A 7655-nucleotide genomic window follows, 5' to 3' on the forward strand; every position below is an offset into this window, starting at 1 on the left:
CACTCTATCCTTCCGAATAGCTTGATACCCTCGGATATTTAACTCCCAGTCATGACCATCCTTTAACCATGTTTCAGTAATGGCCACTAAATCATAGTCATTCACGATGATTTGCCCCATCAACTCATTTACCTTATTCCGAATACTACGAGCACTCAGGTAAAGTACACTTACGTTAGCTTTTTTACCTTTGTCTTGAATCTTAACACCTCGATTAGTAACCTCTCCTAAGTTATATTTCCTCTTCACTTTTCTCCTAATTTTCCTTGTTGTTGAACCCATATCTTCATGTAACAACCTGCCGCGTCGCTTACCATTAATGTTTTTCCTTCCCGTTTTATTCCTTTTAGTATTACTGGGCCTATTCACTGAGTTCCCCTCAGTCACTGTACCTTGTACTGTCGCCCTTTTTGATTTTTGACTATGGCTTCTCTGCCTTACACTTTCCTCCTTACTGCCTTTTGTTTCTGTCCCTGTTTTACTACCTTCCAACTTCCTGCATCGGTTCCCATCCCCCTGCCACATTAGTTTAAACCCTCCCCAACAGCTCTCGCAAACACCTCCCATAGGACATCGGTTCCAGTCCTGCCCAGGTGCAGACCGTCCGGTTTGTACTGGTCCCACCTCCCCCATAACCGGTTCCAATGCCCCAGGAATTTGAATCCCTCCCTCTTGCACCATCTCTCGAGCCACGCATTCATCCTATCTATCCTGACATTCCTACTCTGAGTAGCTCGTGGCACTGGTAGCAATCCTGAGATTACTACCTTTGAGGTCCTACTTTTTAGTTTAACTCCAACTTCCTGAATTCAGCTTGTAGGACCTCGCCCCATTTTGTAGCTATATCGTTGGTGCCTATGTGCACCATGACAGCTGGCTGTTCACCCTCCCCCCTCCCCCAGAATGTCCTGCAGCCGCTCCGAGACATCCTTGACCCTTGCACCAGGGAGGCAACATACCATCCTGGAGTCTCGATTGCGTCCGCAGAACCGCCTGTCTATTCCCCTTACGATTTGAGTCCCCTATCACTATAACCCTGCCATTCTTCTTCCTGTCCAGCTGCACAGCAGAGCCAGCCACGGTGCCGTGAACCTGGCTGCTGCTGCCTTCCCCTGGTGAACCATCTCCCTCAACAGTATCCAAAGCGGTATATCTGTTTTGCAGGGCGATGACCGCAGGGGACACCTGCACTCAGGGAGGATGTTGGGGCTGGGAGAGGCTGCAGAAGAGATTTTACCGGAATGGTATCATGGTTTTCACTTTGGAGAGGGAGTGGCACAGTGGCATTGTCACTGGAGATCGACAGACCCTGGGTAATGCTCTGAGGGCACGGGTTCAAATCCCGCTCTGGCAGATGGTGAAATCCGATAAAAATCTGCAATTACAAGTCTAATTAGGGGCATGAAACCATTGTAAAAAAAAAACCTGGTTCACTAATGTCCTTTAGGGAAGAGAATATGCTGTCCGTACCTGAGTTAGGACTACATATGACAACAGACACACAGCAATGCGGCTGATGCAATTCAGGATGGACAATAAATACTGACCGGGCTAACGTTACCCACAACCCATGAATGAATAATTTTTTTAAATTTTAGGTGATGAGACTGAGTGTAGCTGGAGCCGAGGAGGTTTAATCATATCATGGAGGGTTCTGGTAAAATCAGAGAACAGTACACCACAAAATCACAGAATCCCGACCGTGGAGAAGGAGGCCATTCGGCCCATCGAGATCGCACCCACCTTCTGAAAGAGCCATTCTACCCAGCTCCCCTCCCCTTTCCTTCGCACCTAATCCCCGTAACCTAACCTGCACATCCCTGGACACAATTTAGCATGGCCAATCCACCTAACCTGCACATCTTTGGACATGTGGGAGGAAACCGGAGCACCCGGAAGAAACCCACGCAGATGCGGGGAGAACATGCAGACTCCGCACAGACAGCCACCCGAGGCCGGAATCGAACCAGGTTCCCTACGCTGTGAGGCATCAGTGCTAACCACTGTGCCACCATGCCGTAAACGGCATAGAGTCTGTGTCAGAGAAATTCTCTTCGTCTCATATCTCTGCAATATGTTCTCCTTAAAGTGTTAAGCGAATTCCTTCTTGGAGTCGACTATAATATTTTTTAGCTACCACCCTATCAGGCGAGGAGGCTTTGTGGCGTAGTGGGTATGTCCCTGTCCTGAGTGAGATGCTTCACATTCGAGTCCCACTTCAGGACCCGACGGCCAAAGTTCATAATGCGGCCAAACAGGTTTGAGGGTCAACCTGTCAATCCTTCCAAAGGTGCCAGCGGCTGGCTGTAAGAGCGGGAGTGACTCCTGGTCAGCCATGATCGATGTGCCCCTCAAGCTATAAGGCCCCAGCGACAGATGAGCGGCCTGTTCTTGGAATTAACAGCTACGGGAATAGACGAGTGTAGGCTGTAGTTCGGCACTAGGTGCTGGAAGAGAATTGGAAGTGCAACCCTAACTTGCAACACTCATCACATTCAAGGCACTGGTTGTGTAAAATGTTCCAAGTCCGTTCTGCTCCATTTTGCCCATCACCTGAAACATGTGTCCTCTGCTCTTATTGCACAGCCATTGAAACAGTCTCCATTACTGACTCCTGAACCTTCATTGATTCCTGAACACGCCCGATGTGCGCAGAGGGAAAACCTGCTTCCACTGGCAGGAAGGTCAGTCACCAGCGGATACGGAGCTCACCCCATTTCGAAGTTCCTGCCCACCTCCGAGAGTGAAGGTTCCTGCCCGCCTCCGAGAGTGAAGGTTCCTGCCCACCTCCGAGAGTGAAGGTTCCTGCCCACCTCCGAGAGTGAAGGTTCCTGCCCACCTCCGAGAGTGAAGGTTCCTGCCCACCTCCGAGAGTGAAGGTTCCTGCCCACCTCCGAGAGTGAAGGTTCCTGCCCACTTCCGAGAGTGAAGGTTCCTGCCCACCTCCGAGAGTGAAGGTTCCTGCCCGCCTCCGAGAGTGAAGGTTCCTGCCCACCTCCGAGAGTGAAGGTTCCTGCCCGCCTCCGAGAGTGAAGGTTCCTGCCCGCCTCCGAGAGTGAAGGATCGAGGCCCCTGAAACTATGAGTGTCGGCTGCACCAGTTCCACTCCACGAGCCACCCTGCAGGCTGCAACTGGGTCAACCAGCAAAGGGGATTTTTGCGAGTGCCACTCATTTGGAGAGTGCCTGTCATCGCTTGCTGCTTTTTAGGAAGGTGACACATTGCTAGTGCCCTTCTCCGAGGCCACAGGCTGGCTCACTTGCTTTCCGCTAGCTCGTCAAACTCCACGACTGCTCGGATTGAGCGCAGCCCTCGTCTCACCTCGGCGGGATCCGCACTGCGGAGTTGCTGAGGCATTGTGTACCTTTGTGCACCACCGCAAAGCAGCCCTCGACGAAACCTGTGTCTATGTATTAGCATTGTGTATTTTATGTTTGCCCTATTATGTATTTTCTTTTCATAGCCGGAATGATCTGTCTGAGCTGCACGCAGAACAATACTTTCCACTGTACCTCGGTACACATGACAATAAACCAATCCAATTGGGAATTGAACCTGGGAACCTGGGGCTGTGCAGAAATAGTGCTAACCACTGTGCTACCCATGTGGTCCGATTCCCGCTTGGCACAGATAATGGGAAGGAAATCTGTCGTCCTTACCTAGTCTGACCTGCATGTGACTCCAGACCCACAACAACGTGGTTGGCTTGCAAATGCCCTCCTAAAATGGAGGGCAGTTAGGGTTGGGCAACAATTGCTGGCCCAGCCAGCAGTGCCCCCATCCCGTGAATGAATAAATAAGTAAGATTAAGATCCCAGCAAGATCGGGAGCTGCAGTAAAATCTGCACTCCCTCGAGTAGACCAAGGGTAGGGCCGGGTTGTAGGGAGCTGGCGTTAGCTCGCCGGAGGTTGGGCGTGATGTAGCGAGCGATGGATGGTAGGGGTGAGGCTGGGGTTAGCTCCAGGGGCAGGGGAATGTAGGGGGCGACGCATGGAAGGAAGTATTTGTGGGAGGATGCGTGAACATGGTTATTATCACCCCAAGCAATGCCGCAACATCCCTGCAGAGTGATGCATAGATGTGCGGAGGACTCCTCTGTGGTCCTCCAAGATGGCCGTCACTTTGGTACGATTTGGGGGAGGGATGGGGAACGTCACAGGGCAGAGCGTGGCTCCAGGAACTTCCTATTGGCTGAAATGCTGAGGGCCAAAGAATATGCTGGCTAAAATGGGTGATTGCAATTTGTCCATCGATCACCTCGGGTGTACATAACGTTCGCTCCAGGAAAATCCAGCAATTCTACTAGTCATGGTGTCGTTGAGGAGGAAGCGCCAAAGGGTGGGGGGGGGGGGGGGGGGGGGGGGGGGGGGGGGAGATCGACATCCCGCCCACCCCTGTTACAAGTTTCACCATGATCATCGTGCTTGCATATCTCATGAGCTCACCAGCGCAAGATAGCGCGTGGTCAGCCCCCCCGCCTCAGAGAGCAGCATCACTCTTGTGTCCACTCCCATCTCCTAATTTATGCTCCAGATGTGACGGTTCTGCCTAATGTGTCCCTTCGACATATATATTATATGTATATATATAAATAGGCAGATAGAATCTCTAAGATAATGTGAATCATCCCAGGTTAAGTGTTTTTTTCCGAATGGTTGTTAACAGCTCCAATCTCATGTCGTTGAAGTGACTCAACAAGATTGGGTGTGACTGACTATTTCCTGCTTTTCAGACAGAGGCGATACCTCCTGGTTACGCTCCTTCGATAACTGTTTACACATTGATACAAGTCTGACTCTGTGGCCGAGTCAGACAAAACAACAGGAATGGATGCTCCAGGTGACAACGGAAAGAAACATTTATTTGGTAACCAGCCGGGTTTCCTCTGAGCGGAAAGGAGACCAATGAGAAGCTAGCTTGAGTTTGCAAACGTTGCAGGTGTCGGATTTAGATGGGAGAAAAAAACCCATGAGGTGGGATTCACTGTGCAGCCCGCTGCAGTGGGAGGAAGCCGCCATCGGCGGCCGGCGGGATCTTCTGGTGCCCCTTGCTGTCAACGGGGTTTCAGCGTTGAATGTGCGCGTCGCTCCAGGAACCCCACGGCTGGGATTCGCCGTTGGCGGGACCGGGAAGATGTCACCAGCATGGACGGACAGAAAGCTCCGGCCATTATCGACAAGAATTTAGAAGACCCATTGAGCGTCTTGAAAGACACATTGTTCGGGTCAGCAGAGTGAGATGTGGAATGTTTCCAGTCACCAATAAGCTATCCTGGCCATGTAATTAATAAGGAAGGGCTCTACAAGGAACCTCAGGATATGACTACATGAAATGTATCCCAAATCTCACTACCACATTAAAACCACTTCATATATTGTTATTGTTTTTCTTCATTCATGGGGTGAGGGTATCGCTGGCTAGTCCAGCATTTATTGTCCGTCCCTAATTGCCCCTTGACAAGGTGGTGCTGAGCTGCCGTCTTGAAGCCGCTTCAGCCCCTGAGGTGTAGGTACACCCACCGTGCTATTAGGGAGGGAGCTCCAGAATTTGAACCCGGCCGATATATTTCCCAGTCAGGATGGGGAGTGACTTGGAGGGGAACCTCCAGGTGGGGGCGATCCCAGGTATCTGCTGCTCTTGTCCTTCTAGATGGTGGTGGCCGTGGGTTTGGAAGGTGCTGCCTGACGAACCTCGGTGAGTTCCCGCGGTGAATCTTGTCGATGGTGCACACGGCTGACACTGTCCATCGGAGGTGGAGGGAGTGAATGTTGGTGGAAGGGGGAGCAATCAAGCGGATTTGCTTTGTCCTGGGTGATGTCGAGTTTCTTCAGTTTTGGAGCTGAGCTCATCCAGACAAGTGAAGAGTTTTTCATCTCACTCCTGACTTGTGCCTTCTAGGTGATGGACAGCCTTTGGGGAATAAGGAGGTGAGTTACTTGCCATAGGATTCCTAGCCTTTGACCAGCACTTGTAGCCACAGTATTAATATGGCTAGTCCAGCTCTGAATCAACAATGGACTTGGACTAAAGACTGCAAAGAGGCATATACTGAAGTTAAAAATATGCTGAAGAACTTGGACGTGTTAGTCATTTCAACCCTTAGTTGAAAGCATAATTCACAAGTGATGTATAGCCCTATGGGATGGGTGTAGTTGTCTTTCATAAAATGCCAAATGGAGATGAACATTGGCAAGTGATGAACAGAATTATTCTCAATTGGAAAATTAAACCTTGAGTATAATATTTGGGGTAAAACGATTTAGAACATAGAACATAGAACGATACAGCGCAGTACAGGCCCTTCGGCCCACGATGTTGCACCGACATGGGAAGTCAAAAAACAAAAGCCATCTAACCTACACTATGCCATCATCATCCATATGCTTATCCAATAAAATTTTAAATGCCCTCAATGTTGGCGAGTTCACTACTATTGCAGGTAGGGCATTCCACGGCCTCACCACTCTTTGCGTAAAGAACCTACCTCTGACCTCTGTCCTATATCTATTACCCCTCAGTTTAAGGCTATGTCCCCTCGTGCCAGCCATTTCCATCCGCGGGAGAAGGCTCTCACTGTCCACCCTATCTAACCCTCTGATCATTTTGTATGCCTCGATTAAGTCTCCTCTTAACCTTCTTCTCTCTTCCGAAAACAACCTCAAGTCCATCAGCCTTTCCTCATAAGATTTTCCCTCCATACCAGGCAACATCCTGGTAAATCTCCTCTGCACATGTTCCAAAGCTTCCACATCCTTCCTGTAATTTGATCGCTGCTAGTTTGGAAGACATTTTACCTTGTTAACCGACCACAGGCCTTTGACAACGATTTGTGCTCCATTCAAAGGAATACCAGCTCAGGCTACGCGTCATTTGCAGAAATGGTCCTTCATCTCATCACGGGATTAAATAAGGACGATTGGATCAAACACCGATGCTCTATCGCATGTACTAATTCCGGGCATAGTCAAATTACAGGAGAACAATGTAAATATCGTGTACATTTCCCAGGTGGATAGTGGACCTAGCACCGCGCCTGAAGTGCAAAGCCACACAAGGTCAGATTTGGTGATGGGGAAGGGCACGGACATGATCTTGAAAGGTATTGCACTAGATAATCAGAGAAGGAATCCAGAATTAAGCTGTACTGAACAAGGGGACTTGAATTAACGGTACAAAACGGAATACTTATATGGGGGATCTGAGTTAGTATTCCTGCATGCTTGCAAAGTCGTGTACTGGATCAACTCCACGAAGGGCATCCAGGAGTTATGTATATGAAAGGAGCCCTTTCATACACACAACTCCTGGATGCCCTTGCGAGCTGCAAGGAGTCATTTTTGGTGGTTGGGACTAGAGTCGCAGATTGAAGAAATAGGAGATCAATGCCAGTCTTGTGCTTGTCAACCACTTCGCTCTTCGGATTGGCCCAAACAATCATGGCAAAGAGCTCATATCAACTTTGTGAGACCAAACAAAGGGCATATGTTCCTTGTCCCGGTGGGTGCACATTCCAAATGGCCCGAATAAGGATGATGAAGTCGCCGAATACGGAAAAGGCAATCGAACGACCGGATGAGGTACTTGCACAGTTTGGCAAACCGAATAATTTGTTAGCGATGATGGGATTCCGTTCGCTTTTGTTGTTCTTTTGGAG

The sequence above is a fragment of the Scyliorhinus torazame genome, chromosome 14, assembly GCF_047496885.1.
Source record: "Scyliorhinus torazame isolate Kashiwa2021f chromosome 14, sScyTor2.1, whole genome shotgun sequence".
Taxonomy (NCBI): domain Eukaryota; kingdom Metazoa; phylum Chordata; class Chondrichthyes; order Carcharhiniformes; family Scyliorhinidae; genus Scyliorhinus; species Scyliorhinus torazame.